Source organism: Dinoponera quadriceps, unplaced genomic scaffold, assembly GCF_001313825.1.
Source record: "Dinoponera quadriceps isolate SergipeBrazil2010 unplaced genomic scaffold, ASM131382v1 scaffold566, whole genome shotgun sequence".
NCBI classification, from domain to species: domain Eukaryota; kingdom Metazoa; phylum Arthropoda; class Insecta; order Hymenoptera; family Formicidae; genus Dinoponera; species Dinoponera quadriceps.
Genome location: NW_014555972.1, coordinates 2,404,527 through 2,421,643, shown reverse-complemented (window position 1 = coordinate 2,421,643; position 17,117 = coordinate 2,404,527). Strand labels below are relative to the sequence as shown.

General features: G+C 44.9%; 1 protein-coding gene across 2 annotated transcripts in view; it reads left to right on the top strand.

The window, feature by feature from the left end:
- Positions 1–1,090: 1,090 nt before the first annotated feature.
- The window catches only part of LOC106746411, a 431,128-nt gene continuing 415,101 nt past the window's right edge, over positions 1,091–17,117 (top strand). For both annotated transcript variants that reach the window (XR_001374598.1, XM_014623001.1), the window contains exon 1: positions 1,091–2,102. The gene's annotated coding sequence lies outside the window, so the exon portion shown is untranslated. The remainder of the gene's footprint in view (positions 2,103–17,117) is intronic.

Sequence of the window (17,117 nt, the reverse complement as noted above, 5' to 3'; positions counted from 1 at the left end):
CCAATTATCTGCATGTCTCAATCGTGTTATGTCACGTGTTATTCAGCATCGCGAAGAACAGATGTACCATTGCATTGCAAATGCAAATTGCGACACGCGACGATAAGTAGCCGTTCATGGACTCGAAATCGTGGCCAGTGTTTCGCATCGTGTACAATCAGTCACAGGGCGATTGCAACACTTTTTTTTTCTATAAGCTTCGGGACGCATCCCGCGTCCAATAAGAGAATTTGTTTTTTAGTAATTCTCAGGAGATACGTTTTCCTATTGGACACGAGACGGGTTGCGAAACTCATCTAAACAAGTCGTCCTGTGACTGACCATACGCGATACCTGTGCACCGGCGTGAAATTAACGCTTTGTAATTCGGAGTTTCCGCTCGCATGTATTTATCTTTTTTCTCCTTTCCCCCCAATACTTAGCTAAGGAACCTATACAGCCACTCGGAGACTTCATGTGTCACTCAGTTAGCGAGATTTCTAAATTATAATTTAGAAATAATGCAACATGAAATATCACATATTTACGTCAAAATTTTAAAGAAGAAATCGGCGATTTTTTAAAACAAACAGGTTGAATAAAAAGAAAAGAAATGTATTTATTTTTTGACAGTGTACAAGGGAATTAGTAGTCTAGTAATACACAGAAGTCCGTACTTCGCACGGCATATCGGAGACAAAACGGAACGATCTATCGAAAATATCCGTCCGATCTTGCGTTGACGTTGTTTGTTCAGTGTCGCGAAAGGGTCGGCCGAGTCGTATTGCGGGGACACGCGCACATGGTGGACTCGTCCGCTCGGTAAAGCTCGGGGAAGAGGGGAGCGATGGTGTAAGCTAGGGAAAACGAAGACGAGACGTGGCCATGCGTAAGTCAGACAACGAGCGGTGGATAAATAGTGCGGAGAGGAGAAGGCGAACGAGAGACGGAGCATGGGGTCCCGTACGCGCTCGCTTTCGCGGCGGGTGGGCGGCCGGCCAGCCGCCGNNGCGGGTGGGCGGCCGGCCAGCCGCCGATAGGGTGGGGGGGGGGGGAGGGAGCATCCGAACGGAGTACGGGCAGTGCACGCGCAGCCGCCGGGACGCGCGCATCTTGTGTGCTTTTCGTGCTCTTCCGCCGGCGTGAGGGAGAGAAGGAGGTGGAGGAGCCCGCGAAATCAACGGCGCGATCATCAACGCGCGGGCCACTGCGCGTTCGGGACTCGCGGTTGCGCCACGACCTTGACGGACGTCGCTCGACGGCTTCGCGATCTCGACGTTGCCGACGCGTTCGAAATCGCCGTATATTCACCGCGTCACGTGACTGTCACGCGATTCAGTTTCGCGAAGTTGCCGCGACTGTTGGTGCGTTAGGGGAATAAGTCGTGTCCGTCCGGTTGTTCGGTGAAACGAGCGTCTCGGAGCTCGGCGCACACGACGAAGTTGAGAATTCGCGGACGAATTCCTCCCTTCGCCCGTCCCCGCTTCTCCCCCGCTGCGAGATCGCGTGCGCCTTTCGCGTTGGTCGGCCGAATTCGTCGTACGACCAAGCGTGCGCGCCATTCGATCGCGCTCTCGGCGTGCAATTAGACCGTGTCCAGACCAACGAGGTCCAACAACGGCGTGTTTTTCCCCGTGTCCGCTTTTTCCCCGCCGATAGAGGACAACGGGAACAAAGCGCCACGCGCTGTGACGGTCAAACGTCACAACAATACGCTCGGCGTGCCTCTGTGCGCTCGTTCGTTCGTATCCTCGTTTTCACGCGCGGTGTGCAAAAGTACGGATTCAGTATGGAACGATCCCGCGCGCCGCCGCCGTGCCGCGCCAAGTGAGTGGCGCTCTCGGCCGCCGCTCTTCCGTCCCGTTGGATTCGAATTCCCGCCGGCGTGTTCGGACGCGCGCGCGGCGATTTCGCGAGAACCGCGAATCCGCTCTACGCGAGTGTGTCTCACCGGTTGATGTGATTCAGCTGCCGTCCGGAGAATCCCCGGCGATGGGATCCCCGCACAGGACGAGGGCGTCGCGGAAGACGGCTGATCTAACGGTCGGTCGTGAGGCGCCGAGCAAGGGACAACGTCATTGACGAGCTGCACTTTCGCAACGACGCCCGGTCGGCGAGTTCAGGTGAGTCCTTGGGAAACTGTGTTACACGATTTTCACGCGTGCGAGGAACACGACGGAATCGACGCCCGTTTCTCCTCCCCCTGATTCTGATTTCTTTCCGCGTCACTAGGAGGTTATGTTCAACATACGTTTAAACGACATGAGAGAGAGAGAGAGAGAGAGAGAAAGGTTACCGACACTGGTAATTTTTTTCAACAATCTGGAAAGTTCGATCAATGCATTCGTGTAATGGAGCGAAGTAATGTTCGCTGTAATTACATTATATTCAGGAAACGGGATATTTTTCGATGAAATTCGATAAAACGTCGCTTAGTTTTATATTACGTAACACAATCCGATCCGTTATCTCGTTATCCGGTTTTTCCGTCTCGCAATCACATTAACGCCAATATGGCGTCGTGTGTGTAACATTCGTTTTTTTTTCTTCAATCATTATTGGATTATTCAACATGTCCGATATTGCCCAATGATACAAAATTGCTGTAATTTCTATAATTATAGGTTAGCAATATTTGTGTGGATTCATGCGTGGTTGTATACGTTTGCTATGTAAATAAGTACTGTAAATATAAAATAACTATTCCTAGAGATATTAATAATGCGCGTGTACAAATAGCAAATATGTATCGCGACGCATTAATAATAAATTACGTATGTATAAGCACAAATATAAAGGCTTTTATTAAAAAAAAAAAAAATTACTACGTACGGAAAATGTAATATCAATTAAAAAAAAAAAAAAGGAAATTACACGTGTGTATGTGTGTATATGGAAATTGCGTGCGTATTTTATACAGAAAAAAATTTAAAGTCACATTCGTTTGTAAAAGTATTTAAATTCGGAGATCAAAGCGCTCACTCTGCGTGACATTAAACATCGTTTAATTAACATCGCGGTGTATTAATGGAAATATCATTTAACATTATAAATTGGAACACAATCGAGGAGGTAAATCGCGGAAAAATTTTTCCAGTCTAACTGGAACTGGAGCGCCTAATCGCGGCGCCGTTGTAACATGTATCGTCGCAGCGTGCGGTACACTCGCGAGGTAAAAAACCGCACGAGTGTTCGGCTACTCGACGAAAAGATCGTTAGTCTGGCGCAGCTTCCGTGAAAGGTTGGAGAACGCGACACGATTCCGTTGAAGAAGACGACCTCTTCAAGTAGGCGCTTAAACGTCAACATCTTGGAGAGCGCAGTCACTCGCTACGAGTGCATCGGTGGAGTGCAACCGCTCCGTCCTCGTGATGTCTCGCTTTCCTTTCCTCCTTCCTCCGCCTTCTGTCGTCTCTCTTCTCCGGAGGACGAGCAGGGTAGGAGGCTAGAGGGAGGGAGGAGGAGGAGCGACAAGAATTAATGCGCGATATAACGAGGAATTCATATCAACGGAATATTTCCAACCGTTCTATTAATTGCACTTCCATTTCCGCTCCGCCGATCGTGTTCGTGATGTATGCGAAGTGTACGAAGCGAGGTTGCTTACCGCGCGTGGCTTGTATTCGTGCAAGCGAGATGATATACAGCACTCCGAATACACTCGAGCGAGAGATAGGGATGGTTACAACATTTATTTGGGAGAGTGGCAATTTTTTGCAAATTATATCCGGCCGTTGATCGCGGCAACTATTATATTTGCACCGTCGGCGATTCCGTCGTGTTTTTTTTTTTTTTCGTTTAAAGCTCCATCGGTGAAATTCGAAACTATTCAAAACATATTTTACGAAGGAAAACAATTGTGAAAATTATTTTTGAGAGAACCACGCGGGAGTAGTATGTTGTTCTCGTAAATGCTCTCTCGCTGTTTCGAACAAGACGGCGTATAACGCGAAATACGGCGCGGGAAAAACAGTTCATCGTAAAGTGCATGCGAAATATAATATTCACCACCAATATTCTTCGCTGGGGGGGTGTCTTGTTATATAAGGAGTATTCTCCATGAGATAACTTATGCGGAAGATTATGCCGGGGCAAGATAGCCCACAGGGAAGAATGTATACGAAACTATGTTCAACCGCAAGACCCAGCGGTAAGCTATCGCAACTTTATTCCAAAATATATCTGGGTCAGGTTGGTTTATCATTACGAAGTACACGCTTGTTGCAGCGTAACTTCGGGCAGAATGTATTGAATGTAAGACAACATGCCACGGGGTATATTCATCGCCCATGTGTTACACGAAACACTCTACATAGTGTACCTTCTCGGGGATTATACAGGGTAGCCCAATAATTGCAGTACAACCAGAAAGGGGGATACAGAAGATATTTTGTTAAAAAATAAACCGAAAATGTGGAATAAACATTATACGAGTCTTTGTTTTCAAGAAAATCGACGTTTAAAGTTTAGACGAGTATACATTAGCATTTAACATTAACATTGAACAGATCTCGATTGTTTGTATACAGTATATTTGACATGCTTGTAATATAATGGTTCTAATCTGTTGCCTTACTATCTTTCGGTTTCACCTATCAGTTTCAACTTGTCATGATGGCAGGCTATACTAATCGAGAATATACGGATATGCTTCTTGCATTGATGTTTCTGACCACACATGAGTGACACACGTTCTGTATCGGCGACGTCTTAGTTAAATTTACTTGACTAACTATCCTATTGAATTTTCGATTTTTCTTTTTTCAAGAGGAATCATCTCTTCCTCGGTTGTTCACCACGATTTACTGGTCCACCCTGTGTTGAAGCGGAACGACAATGTGCAATACGCGTGAAATTCTATCCAATCACGAGCGGCATTCGAGACAGCTTGTCGTAGTTTATCCTAAATCATATTAGAAACGCGCGCCGTTTCGCCTCCCTCGGTGGATTCGCGGAGACGCAGCACACAAAGTATATTTGCACTAATACAACTTAGCACAATGCACATCCGGCGCCTTATCGCGAGCAATATTCGGCGCGACGTAAGTTACCGCTATCTATATATTGCAAGGTAGCTTATTGCGGGCACGTTCGAAACTACCAGCAACCGCGGAGCATACTGGCAATTAGTTACTTTATCGTGGCGCACATTCGGAGCAGCGTAACTTAGCGTGCCGGCAATCGATAGTCAAAGGATAGGAAACGAACGAACGTGGAGGTGATGAGGATGGTGAGAAAGGGGCGGGGTGTGGCGGCAGGACGAAATCACGGCGTTGGAGGAGAGCCGGAGAAAATTGGAGAGGTCGCATCGCTGATGAGTGCGCTGAACCGAGCTCTTCAGATCTAGGGGAGGTCCTACTCTAATTCCAGCGCTCCCCCCCCCTCACTCTCTGTCTTTCCATTTTCGCGGTCCTCGTTTAGAGTCCGAGACTGTGTTGAAAGCGAGACTGTCGCGAGTGTCGGGTGGGACGAACAGAGAGAGAGAGGCGCAAGAAAGAGCAGAGACGAATCACTTGTCCTCGAAGAAGTCCCATCCGTCGCGGAGGAGGCCGAGATGCGGTGAGAGGCGCTCCGAAATGAGGCGACGAGAAACAGAGGATGCCCTCTTCACGGCTTTCCATCTCGCCGAAGAATTTTCCGATTGAGCGCCTAACACCGAGCTGAACTAATGTTTAGCTCCGTTAACAACGGCCGCCTTTAAAGAACGCGCCTACGCCCGGTAAACCAGGCCAGGCGGTGTACCTTTGAAAAATGCAATATGTTACTTAAGCCGGTCGTGCACTTAAGTAATATTTCGTGCCGTAAGAACCGCGGAGGCTTTGGACGATGCATTTCGTAAAAAGTGAGCCTTGCGCGGAGTCGTAAAATAACGTGTATACGTAAGCTTTCATCTAGATAAACAGACTAGAGGGGGAGGAAGGGGTATATAAAAGAATGTCTTTATTATACTTAGCAAGAGAATAGAAATTTTTTAAGAGAATTTTGGGAAACTGTGAATTCTCGAAGATAAGTTTATGGTGATAAAAAAAAAGTGGTTCTCTCGTAAAATTCTTATTTCACCGAATAGATTAGTCGTTGATTTACTCGAGATGGTAAAAATATAAACTCGCGCCGGCAAAATTCACAGCAACATTTTTCTAACGTTGCAATAGCAGATTCGCGTAAAATACCAATTTATTGAACAGTTGGTCAAGTAAATTATCTTTCGATCAAACACGTAAATGATAACAGAGTACGATTTTTCCATTCTCTCTCGCATATCGATTTTATTGGGGGTGCGGGTGTGTACCAAAACCTTGTTACTTCACGACACCATTCATATATTTAGCAATAATTAACAGTACAAAATTTGCTGAATACAAATGCGCGCGGAGACGAAGAACGGAAGAGAACCGGAAATGCGTAAAGGGGGGTGACGGTGTGGCATTTCATTTTGAACGAGGAGCATTCTCCACGGCCGGCTGGCTCGTTCTAAACAGGCAATATTACCTATTGACTTTAGCTCGTGGAATTGGTTGCCAATGGTTGACTAAGCCAGATACGAATTTCGGTAGAATTATCTATGCGCGGTTTTACTTTACCTTAATTTTAATTCGGGATTTAATTATTCAACCGAAAAATGAAACGTTAAATATTACGAGTTTAGAATAAACCCGAGACTTCCTCTCGAAGGAAATGACAATTCAGTGTTCAGAAAGTTTCGTAATTAAAGTTAACGTTGGAAACGTTCTAAACCATTTTTTCCTGTGAAAAACGGAAAATAAATGAGTATCTTCCTATCTTTCAAATGTTTCCCGTGACATTCATGGACTGTTCTAAACCGTACATTCGAATCAAGATCCTCCGGTTTTCAGCGAATGATTACTTTGCCAGAAATTTTTGTCGACCTATGATCTCGTTGCACGTTCGTCCCGACAGCTGTCCGGCTTGTTTCGCGTCTGGTGTATTTCGCGACCTATTCCGACTCGCATCGGGTTCACGGACGCTCGTAAAATTTCGGACTCTGGACGCGAGTACGTAGGTTTCTCCGCGTTTTGCTCTCCGTATGACCTCATCTCCGCGTCTTAATCCTTTTGATCTCTTAATGCATCTTTGCGAGGAGACATCCTCCGAGTGCGATATTTGATTCTGTTTTTTGTTTCTCTTTGTGTCGTATAAAATTCTCTTACAGACGATTCATACGTTTACGAATTTTCGATTGTGCAATGTTGCTTTTACTTGAGAACATATTTTGATTGCGGCGATTTCAATGTTGATATTTTGAAATCGACTTTATTATACGCAAATTTGTTTCGTTGCTGATTCGACAATGAGTCATCGTTCGACGATACTGTTACTACAAACAAAATGGTATCACGACGTTTGTTTACCTAGCAGGTAATATTTTTCCGAAAATGTAAAACACCATTGTTCTATACATGTCCAAAATGCATTCACACTTGTGTCTCGCATCATTACCACAATTTTTAGTAACATATCACATTCGGATAATGTTACTTCGGTTTCAGTTATATTTTACAACATGCACCGCTCCATATCCATAAATTTGGAATTATGGATAAGTAAAAGGAGGAAACGAAAAATTATCTAAAAAGTGAAAAATCTATACGATTCCAATCGTTTATGGATCAATTAATCCCGTTATTTTTAGAATTACAATATTTGACATTTTTGACAGCACTTTTGTAGTTTATAACATCTGTTCCTAAAACAAAAGTCCAGAAAAATATAAAAAGAATATATCTATTAAATAAACGGAAATTAATGGAACAGTTTTCTTCTATATTTTATGACTTTAAAAACTATCGTGTTTTGATCATTGACGTTGAAAAACTGTAGGTACGGTAAAATGGCTTAACAGTTCTTTTCCTGGCATATTTGGTAACTTATGGACGGCGCTGTATTTTCGCACTTCCATGAAGAGAAGTCAAATATCGATGGATCATCGGAGAGTATACGTGGCATGTCGGCAGTGCACTATCCGTCATATTATCGGTTTACCAATGCGTATATTTTTTTACACGTTCTAATTATATCCGTCGCGCCCGCCCTACGTACGGTCAATCCGGATTTCGGTCGGCCGACGGGCGAAATAACTCGAATCATATTACACATGCGTTAATACGCCGCATAACGCACTGACCCACGCCGAAACGAGCAACGAATAATAAACGAACGGATCATAATGGAATGGCCGGATGCGAGAACCGGATGGGTCGACTTTTTTTCTTTTCAATAAATGAGTTATTCACCATTCAGTGTTCAGTTTCCAATACTCACCCCATGATTCAGACGCGTCCGGAAGATATCTGTTTTCTAGAGAAATTCAAGCGTATCTCCGATAACGTAATCGGACAGATTCGCCACTGTTATCGGGAGAGATAATTTTGTAATAATTAACGATACCGACACATATGCAATTAATACAAAACCCATTCAGGAAAGAAGTATCCATCCATAACATGTCGGTGTACATTTCTATCACCGAGAAAAATAAGTAAACAGAAATTTTGTAATTTCGAGTCTCTTCTACATTCAACCTTTCAAAATGTCAATTTAGAAATTATAACACTCTTCCTTTTACGTGGAGGTATTACTGTATAAAACATCGTTATCGAAAAATTTTGAGATTGTCGCGCAACACTTGAGAAAGTGCATTCACCTGATCTGCAGTTGGATATTCAATTTAGCGAGTCGATTCGCAGGAAGTCATCACGAAGACTTCGACGACATGCATTCGCCTCGGGCTACACTGTGTCTCTTGTATCTCCGATAATTATTCATTTTCCTGCGCGTAATTTAGTTTGATTTAATTGCAAACGATGGGTCGTCCGTCGCGTTTGCGGAGGTTTGCCCGGTCACCCTCTCGCGTCGTTCTGTGCTCTCTCTCTCTCTCTCTCTCTCTCTCTCTCTCTCTCCCGGCAACGACCCTTCATGGATTTCCCAGACTGGCTCAATATAAACTGCAATTTAATTGCCGAGCGGGCCAATAAACCATGTTTCCTCCGTAATTTCGCGGCCGAGGGCCGCTCATTGCAAAATCAAGGGCGTGCGATCGAATTCGGCCGCGATCGCAATTAAGACATTTTTCCGTTTTATTCCAATCTTTTTTCTTGTCTCATTGTTTAATCAATGGCTCTGGTCGTTTTCATTACACATGTGATCCTTTCGATCACCGATGCTCGTTACTAAAGTTGCTAGTCGCGACTAAAATTATCATATACTTTGACTGTCCTAAATAGTAGATCCGTTATCCTATTTATTCATATATTTATCTATTTAGTAATATATTCGTAAGTCACACACATACACACACACACTTACAGGCGCATATATTTATTGAAAAGTTGCCACGAATCGTTATAATACATCCGCTACAATAGATTTAACTCGCCGCAGTTATTTGCAAATGAAAAATTTCGCTCGCCATCGACATCCACCGTCCCTATGTGCATTTTCAGCTGACTCTGTGCGCCGTGATATACGCATTGCGTACGTTCAGTCAGCGGCTAATTGGTAACGCGAAATTAGCGTGGTTCAAATGAAATTGGCGTTTTACATGCTACCGCCCGGCCGTTACCCGCGCACGTCTCTCCCAGTAAGTTTTTAAGCGACAGCACGAAAGAGGAGAGGTATACACGGTGGGTGCTCTCCTCCGAGAGGATATCCACGATTTTCGGCATTCCGCCATATATTATCCGGGCCGGGTGGCGATTATCAGCCGAGTTTCGAAATCCCGCGAGAGCGAACGACTACGCCCGACGACGACGGTAATTACCGGACCGCGGGAGGCCGCCTCGCGCCATTAAATTAATCTGCCGCCAGCGATATCGGCCGGTCGCGACAAAATCCGTGGCCTTATGGCGATAAGTGCACAGTTACACGCCGGCAATCCCGCCCGTATTTCACTTCGCGGCTTGCATTTGTCATCTTTTATGCGCCTTTTACGTCCCGGCCTGTTTCTTAAACACTCGTTTCTATGCTTCTCTATTGCGATCCTTGCGTTACCGAGGATACGTATATTCGCTATATTGCACGCGCCGCGTTGTACCACATACATGCCCGGTGGAAATGGCGATGCCTATAGCTACCTGTAGGCGTAGGCAGTGTCACGGAATATCGGGTGGCGTTCGATCGAGCGTCGTCGAGAGAAATTCCAGAGGGTGGGTATTGTGTCGCGAGAAGAGGTGGAAATCCAACTGAGACCGGCGGAACCGAAGAGGTATTTCTCTGGTTGGAGTACGTCGATCTCTCTCGCGTCTCTCGATATTGTATTAACATCTGGTACATCTGGCCAGCAAAAACCTCTCGTTGCTCCGTCTTGCTGATTAATCCCCGGCTACGACTCAACGCGATTAATGCGCATTATGTCAAACACGTTGGATCGTTGTCAGACGACAGGCATCGCGCGTGAATCTGTAGAATTTTATACATTGTAAATACAATGCAAGAGACGGATTACAAAGTATATTTTTTAATTCAACTTTAAAGGTGACTTCTCAAGTTTAGGTTTTCAAAGTCCATGAGTCTGTATTTATTATTTAATTATAGAAATCTTTCTTACGATCAAGTTTTTGATACTTCGAACGATCCGAGTTGATAAATCGCAAGAGAAATCATGCTGTTCTTTTGAGATGTTTACTAAAATCGTATTGATTTTCTCACGGAGAGAAGCACAATAATAAAAGATAAAAATCGACGGAAAACTCGAAGGAAAGAGTTGAGGGAAGCAAATCCGTTCAATCGTTCATGCAGATTACCGTTCCCAGTTTGGAGGCTAGGAAGAATCCTGCGATTCCTTTTTATTCTACGTTTGTCAGGAGCGTGATAAATGAACCGCCGACTGAATAAGAACGTTTTCATGAAAATCTCTCGCTTTAATAAGTCTGTGTTTAGGCGGAGGTTCTATGCCTGTAGTCAATCGAGGCTTTATATTTGAGAAACGACCGTATTGGAAGAGTTTTTATATGCATTCCGAGTTTGCATGTTTAATGAAAAGGCTTTAAGTAGTTCTTTCCGCGATGTCTGACTTTATAGAAGTTTCTGCAACTAAATATTCGCGTGTCGTATCAATGTTCTTGTTTTAAAACACGTGAGGAAAAGAGGAAATATATGCATAGGAAGCCTAGATTGAACTTTAAATTAGTGCATTACTAAATTACGAAATAGTGTAATTTATAGAACAAAAATATCGCAGAGGGAGTAACTATATTCTTAAACGTACGTTGCATCTGAGTCTATATATAAATCCGATGTTTTTCTTCAAATAAATGTTCTGACTACAATAGTATCAACTCTATAACTCGTAGCGAAAGCATACAAAATTCTACGATTGGAGAGGAAAGCAATCCATTCCGTATATCTAGAATATTTTGGAATTATAAAGTTTAGATTCACTGTTTGCAAAAATAGCGCGAACCAACTGCCCTTCCTCAATCCGATTAAGAGAGACATATTCTGATTGGCGAATCGTACGCGCGTTAAGTCGAACCCGCAACATCTGGCATTCGGAATGCCCGTCGTATTACCCTTGAAAGCTCATGGTTCTCGAGAGACGCGTCTCTCCTGCGGCGCGCGCGTATTCATCGCGTAATTAACGTCTCGTAATTATAGGCGCGCAACAGAGAGAAAGAGAGAACGGTAAGCTAAAAGAGAGAGAGAGAGAGATAAAGAGAAAGAGAGACCGGACGCTCCGTGTTCGCGGACGCGTTGCTTCTCGCCCGGTCGTGGACATTACGAGCTTTCACGAGGCCGCGCGTGAATAAGGAACTCTGAAGAGGGTGTTACGTGCATTATGGACCTCTCGACGATGGGCCGAGTGCCGGGGTCTACGAGCCGTTCATCGCTCGGTCGAGACCCGGCGTCATGTTCTTAGGCTTCCTTTGAGGCGGCCAGCTCTCTTTCTCTCTCACGCGCGCTCCTTCCCTCCCCCTCCCTCCCTTTCTCTTTTGGTCTCTTTCCCTCTTTCTCTTGGTTATCCTTGGTCTCTCTCGCTCTCTCTCTCTCTCTCTCTCTCTGTCGTTCTCAATTTTCTCCTTCCTCATCTTTTCTTTTTGGATATTCTTCTTCGCGCGCGCACACGCTGCACTCGTCCAATTCAGCGGTTGCTGGCTCGCTCGGCCGTGTATTTTGCAGGCGGCGCGTAACGTCGCCGCGGGGATGTCTTTAAGTCACCATTACGCCGGGAATCATCCGCGTTCGTGGGAAAACCGATAGCAACAATTCCCCCTCCCCCTCCCCACTTTCTCGTTTCTCTCTTTTCCTCTCCTATTCGGGACACCACTTCGGCATTGACGAATGGAGGTGGTTGACCTCTCTCGGTTCTTTAAGAGACGCGCCAGCCACTCTCCACCTGATGCCCGCCAATGAAGCTGTACCGGCGATTCTTCACCGAGTAGATAGGTCGGCTCGCGAGCGCATTGGGTGTCAATGGGATTAATGTTGCTCGATTAATGGGACTGCTCGCTGTAGGCGGTAGTGCGCGAAGAAGCCGGGCTCGGCGCGTAGATAGCGAGGTGTTAGCAGTAAATATAGTCCTCCCGAGCTGGTAATTTTCGCGAAGCTCGTTTAACTTTATCAAGGTAACCGCGAACGTCTTTATTCCCGTTAACGAGAAAGACAGAGCGAGAGAGAGAGAGAGAGAGAGCGATGCGGGGAAGGGGGATTTTCGATTTATCACGTTGGTGGCTATTAGCGATCCTTCCGAATCCCGGTTGCCGATTGATCTTCGCCGCGGCGGACCGGTTGGTATGTCGGGTGCGATGACGTCGGGACGAAACAGAGGAACGAGGTACAAGCCGAACCGGGAAGGAAGGGAAACAATAACAGTCCATCGCGGGCAGTCCGTTAACGCGAATAATGCGGAAAGTTAGCCGCGGTTGATCGATGCCGACATATGCGGCCGTTATACACAGCACTTCCCTGCACCTCCGGTCGCCTGTGGTCTGACGGGCGAACGGAAGTTATGCGTCTGGATCACTTGGCGCAACGCGCAACGGCAAACTGCAACGAACTGTTGCGAACGATAAGGGAATCATTAGTCAGGTCGATAGGTCCTCCTTCGCTGAGTCATGGCGCAATCTCCGCTACTCCTCGTCCATTTTCTTCCGTCCGTCGCTCGTTATCATCGCCGATATTCCAAGTTCGATAGGAAGAAAAACCGCCGCGCAATTTTGCAATGTTCAATCCGCGTTGGTAGAAAGTAGCGGGGAATGGAATTAATTAGCCGATCAAATTCGCGCCTCGCCGCGAACGCGTTTTACGCTGAAAGCGCGAATGTAAATATAGATTGCATTTTTGAAGCACTTAATAATATAATTAATACACTTTTTTTGCTCTTTCGTCCTCGGTTGAATGTGTGAATGCTTAGTTGTTAACGAACAAAAGAAATTTTCCGGATCCGCGACTCGGCATTTCGCTCATTGAAAAAGTTTTAATTGTTCGCCATTCGTCGAACTAGAACAAAGCTTAATGAAGCGAAGTGAAATGGCACGGCGGGAAATATGTTATTAACACTTGTCGAACTATTACTTTCATTTCTGTTTTGCCGATATGTATTCGCACAATTTGCGTGCCCGCCGGGTTTGAATTTATGTTCTCACGATGTACGCGCCTACGCAAAAATTCATGCCGCCTCGGTTATCTGCACTTTTATTATTGCCATATTGTCGATTAAAACGATCCCCTTAATTGGGCTTTTATGCGGACGTACAGTGTAAAATATATCGATCATCGGCTCCAGATAAATAAAATATTAGCCGCGCAATCGCGAAATTCTGGCGTTAAAGCTCGCTATCAAAATCGACGTGTTCGATGCAAATCTCACAGGATTAATTTATCAATCTGCGATATTAATTTCCGAATTCCGCGTTTACGTCGTTTCATCTTTTGCTACCCAGCTCTCCCTCTGTCACTGATTGGTGCTCGCGTTCTTCTTCTTGTTCTCTCTCTCTCTCTCTCTCTCTCTTTCTAGTTCGTTAATTACGATGGATTCCTGTCGCTTAACAAAACACTTTTTACTTTTGTTAGACCCCTGGCTACGTACGGAGTAGGCACGAGTCACTATTCTGACGCAAAATTGGTCACGTGGCTGAAAATGTTTTGTGCGCGTATATGTACGGGAAAAAGAAAGAGAAAGAGGGGGAGGCAGGGGAGAGAGAGAGAAGAGCAGAGCATCTCCACCAGGCAAGGGGATGCGCCACTTCGATCGAACCCGATTTGTTACGTAAGCGAGTGTGCTCGGTGCTCCGGCGAGACCCGTGTTTATCACACCGTGAAAACCCTTGTCACGTGCAGACGCGGAAGACGGACTTAAGTTCGTAACTGTAACGCTCTTCGCAATCCGCGCTATCCGCACGTATTTCAATTTCGTTTATGATCCCGCCGTGCGCGGGTTCGATGAATGCAAAGCTACTCATTCAAAAACGATCTATAAACGACGTTTGTCTTGTCTTCTGAAGCGTTTAAAGTTGGAACTTTGTTCCTCTATGGAACTTGGAATATTTTGCCTCAAATTTGAAAACTTTCATTATTTGTCACAATTTACTTAACATATTTGATATTGGATAATTCGATAATTATGTTGCATGTTAGAATTGAGAAAACTGTAATATTTATATACTCCAAGAAAAGAAATAATTTTGTGATAGAAAATTAATATATACTTGATGAATATATAAATCTTACGTCCCTCACATTACACAGAATAAATGAAAGATATAATATTACGCTTATACAATTTTAATATTATAATCTTATTATCTTATCTAAATATCCAAGCCTCAAATAAACACCCTGTAAGAAAAGGGGCGAGTAACAACGATGTTCAATTTTTTGAAACTTTTCATATCATTAACGTCACATCTATTACGACGTTAGGAACTTAAACTAACTTGTCGAGAAATTACTAACATACTTCAACAAAAAACAACGTTTGAAAGAGAAAATATGAACGACGTAAGAGACAAGAACGCGAACAACACGTAGTTATCGATCCTTCACATTGCGTTAGTTCGTTCCCGTTCACAGTCTATCGTAGGAGCCTGGATTCGCGCACGTGACAGGACCATCTTGCGTTAGACACATAACGCTGTTACGGCCCCGTCGGGCAATCGCGTAATTACACCGTCGAGAATTTATGGCGAATTTCGAAAAGTGTCTACGGAACAAGCATGCGCGATCTCCGGCGAATATTGACCGTCGACGAGGCGGTCGACACGGTTACTTCCGGTCGACGGCCAGATTTCACGGCAAATTAAAAATTTCGCATCCTGCCGGGGGCGTGCGCTCACCGGTTGATGAATAAAACATCGTTCTACGTGGTTAGCCTGATTATTTACGCAGATAGGCGGGCAGCCGCGCAAGCCGAAATCGATGTAGTCGCGGCTTGTAAATATCGACTATTAATACGCAGAAGCACATCCCTCCGCTATGTGGCACTATTGCATTTTTAACGTCACCGCGCCCAACGAATGAATTTTCCGTCCGAACGTACGGTCACTCTTTCCCCTCCCCCTCCATCTCTCCCCTTCCTTCTCTTTTCCAACGGGATCTCCACGAATTCGACGATGAATCGACAAGATGTCGACGTTCGCGCGAGATAGACGTACGGATGTTAAAGTGCACTTGGACGTAATTAAACGCACATGTCCGCCATACGAGCTCCCTTCCGCTTAGTTAATGATCTTAATGATTAAAAGCTAGCCGCATGGCCGGTGATAGGTTCGTACCTGCGCGAAGGGGAAGGGAGTGGACGCTGACGAAGAGTAGAGACGCAGTGAGAAAAGTTGGTTAATGAGACTCCGCGCTCGCTCGCGCGCGCGCAAACATACACATATACGCGTACACATACGTGCATGCAAATTACCACGTGACTGACATGCTGACAGAAGCTCGGCTTTCGCTAGGATACGATATCAGTGATTATCTGGACAGATAATTGGAAGTGTATCGCCGATCCAATTATATCCTATCTCGGTACTTGATAATACATCTCGATGCATATTATGTACGGCCTGAACTTAAGAGGCCTTCGCTACTTATGCGTGTAATTAATAACGCACGGAATGACTCGTTTCACCCGTTATAGATCATATTTTCCAGCAAATTGGATTCATTGATTTGCGGATTTTGAGTGAACGCTATCTTTAGTTTTGACCCGCGGTAACATGGATGGTTATAGCTTTCGGAAAGAGAAAGCTGTGTGAAAGGTGTTAAGTATATCAATTGTGCAAATTTTGTTGCATACTTTATGCTATATATCGTACTGTACACAATGAAACGTGGTCAATTATACGGTTAAATGAGTAAATTATTTTCTTACGCGGCATAATATGCAATTTTCATACGGGAAATAAAATCACACGCATAAATGTGTAATTTTGTATACATAAGAGCGTACCTGCTACATACTTAGATTTGCAGCGTAGTATTGTGGTATTAATAAATATAAAGGAGATGAAGATCGTTCTAGAAGTCTAACGTCATCAACATGGGCCAAGGTTCTGGACATATTTTTGATCCAAGAACAATCGCTTTTAACGCTGGGTCGGGTGTAGCAAAGTATCGAGGGGTGGCCAATACCCCGTACGAATTGCATTTGCAGGCGTTAGACGGCCACGTGGCCCGGTTTCCTGGGGGATTCCGCCCCGCGCGCGCAACCGGAGCGAGCTGTAAAATCGTGCTGGGAAATCATTCAGCGCGGAAGAAAGATAGCGGAGGCACGGAAAAGGCCTCAGCCGTGCGAACTTCAGTCGGAAGTGGCTTAAAGGGCCCGATTGGCGATTTTGTCCTGCCTGTTAATTCTCGTTCGATTCAATCGGCGTAATGCGACGTAACGCGTTTCCCGCACTCGACTCGTCGTCGTTCATCGATGAAACGGTTGCTTTGTATCACTCGCAGACGTATTAAGCTCGGATTTATTTGACGGCGAGGAAAAGCGCGATTTAATTAGGAATTATTCCGCATTATTACCATAAAACATTTTAGCCGTAACTCGAACGGATTCGCTGTGCCGCCCGACAGTTTGTAGATAACTTAAAGGGTTTTAACGCCGAAGCAAGGTATTTAATCGCATCATCTCAATCGGTTATTACGCGAGATAATAAAATAGAGAAAGAGAGAGATAGAAAATGAAATAG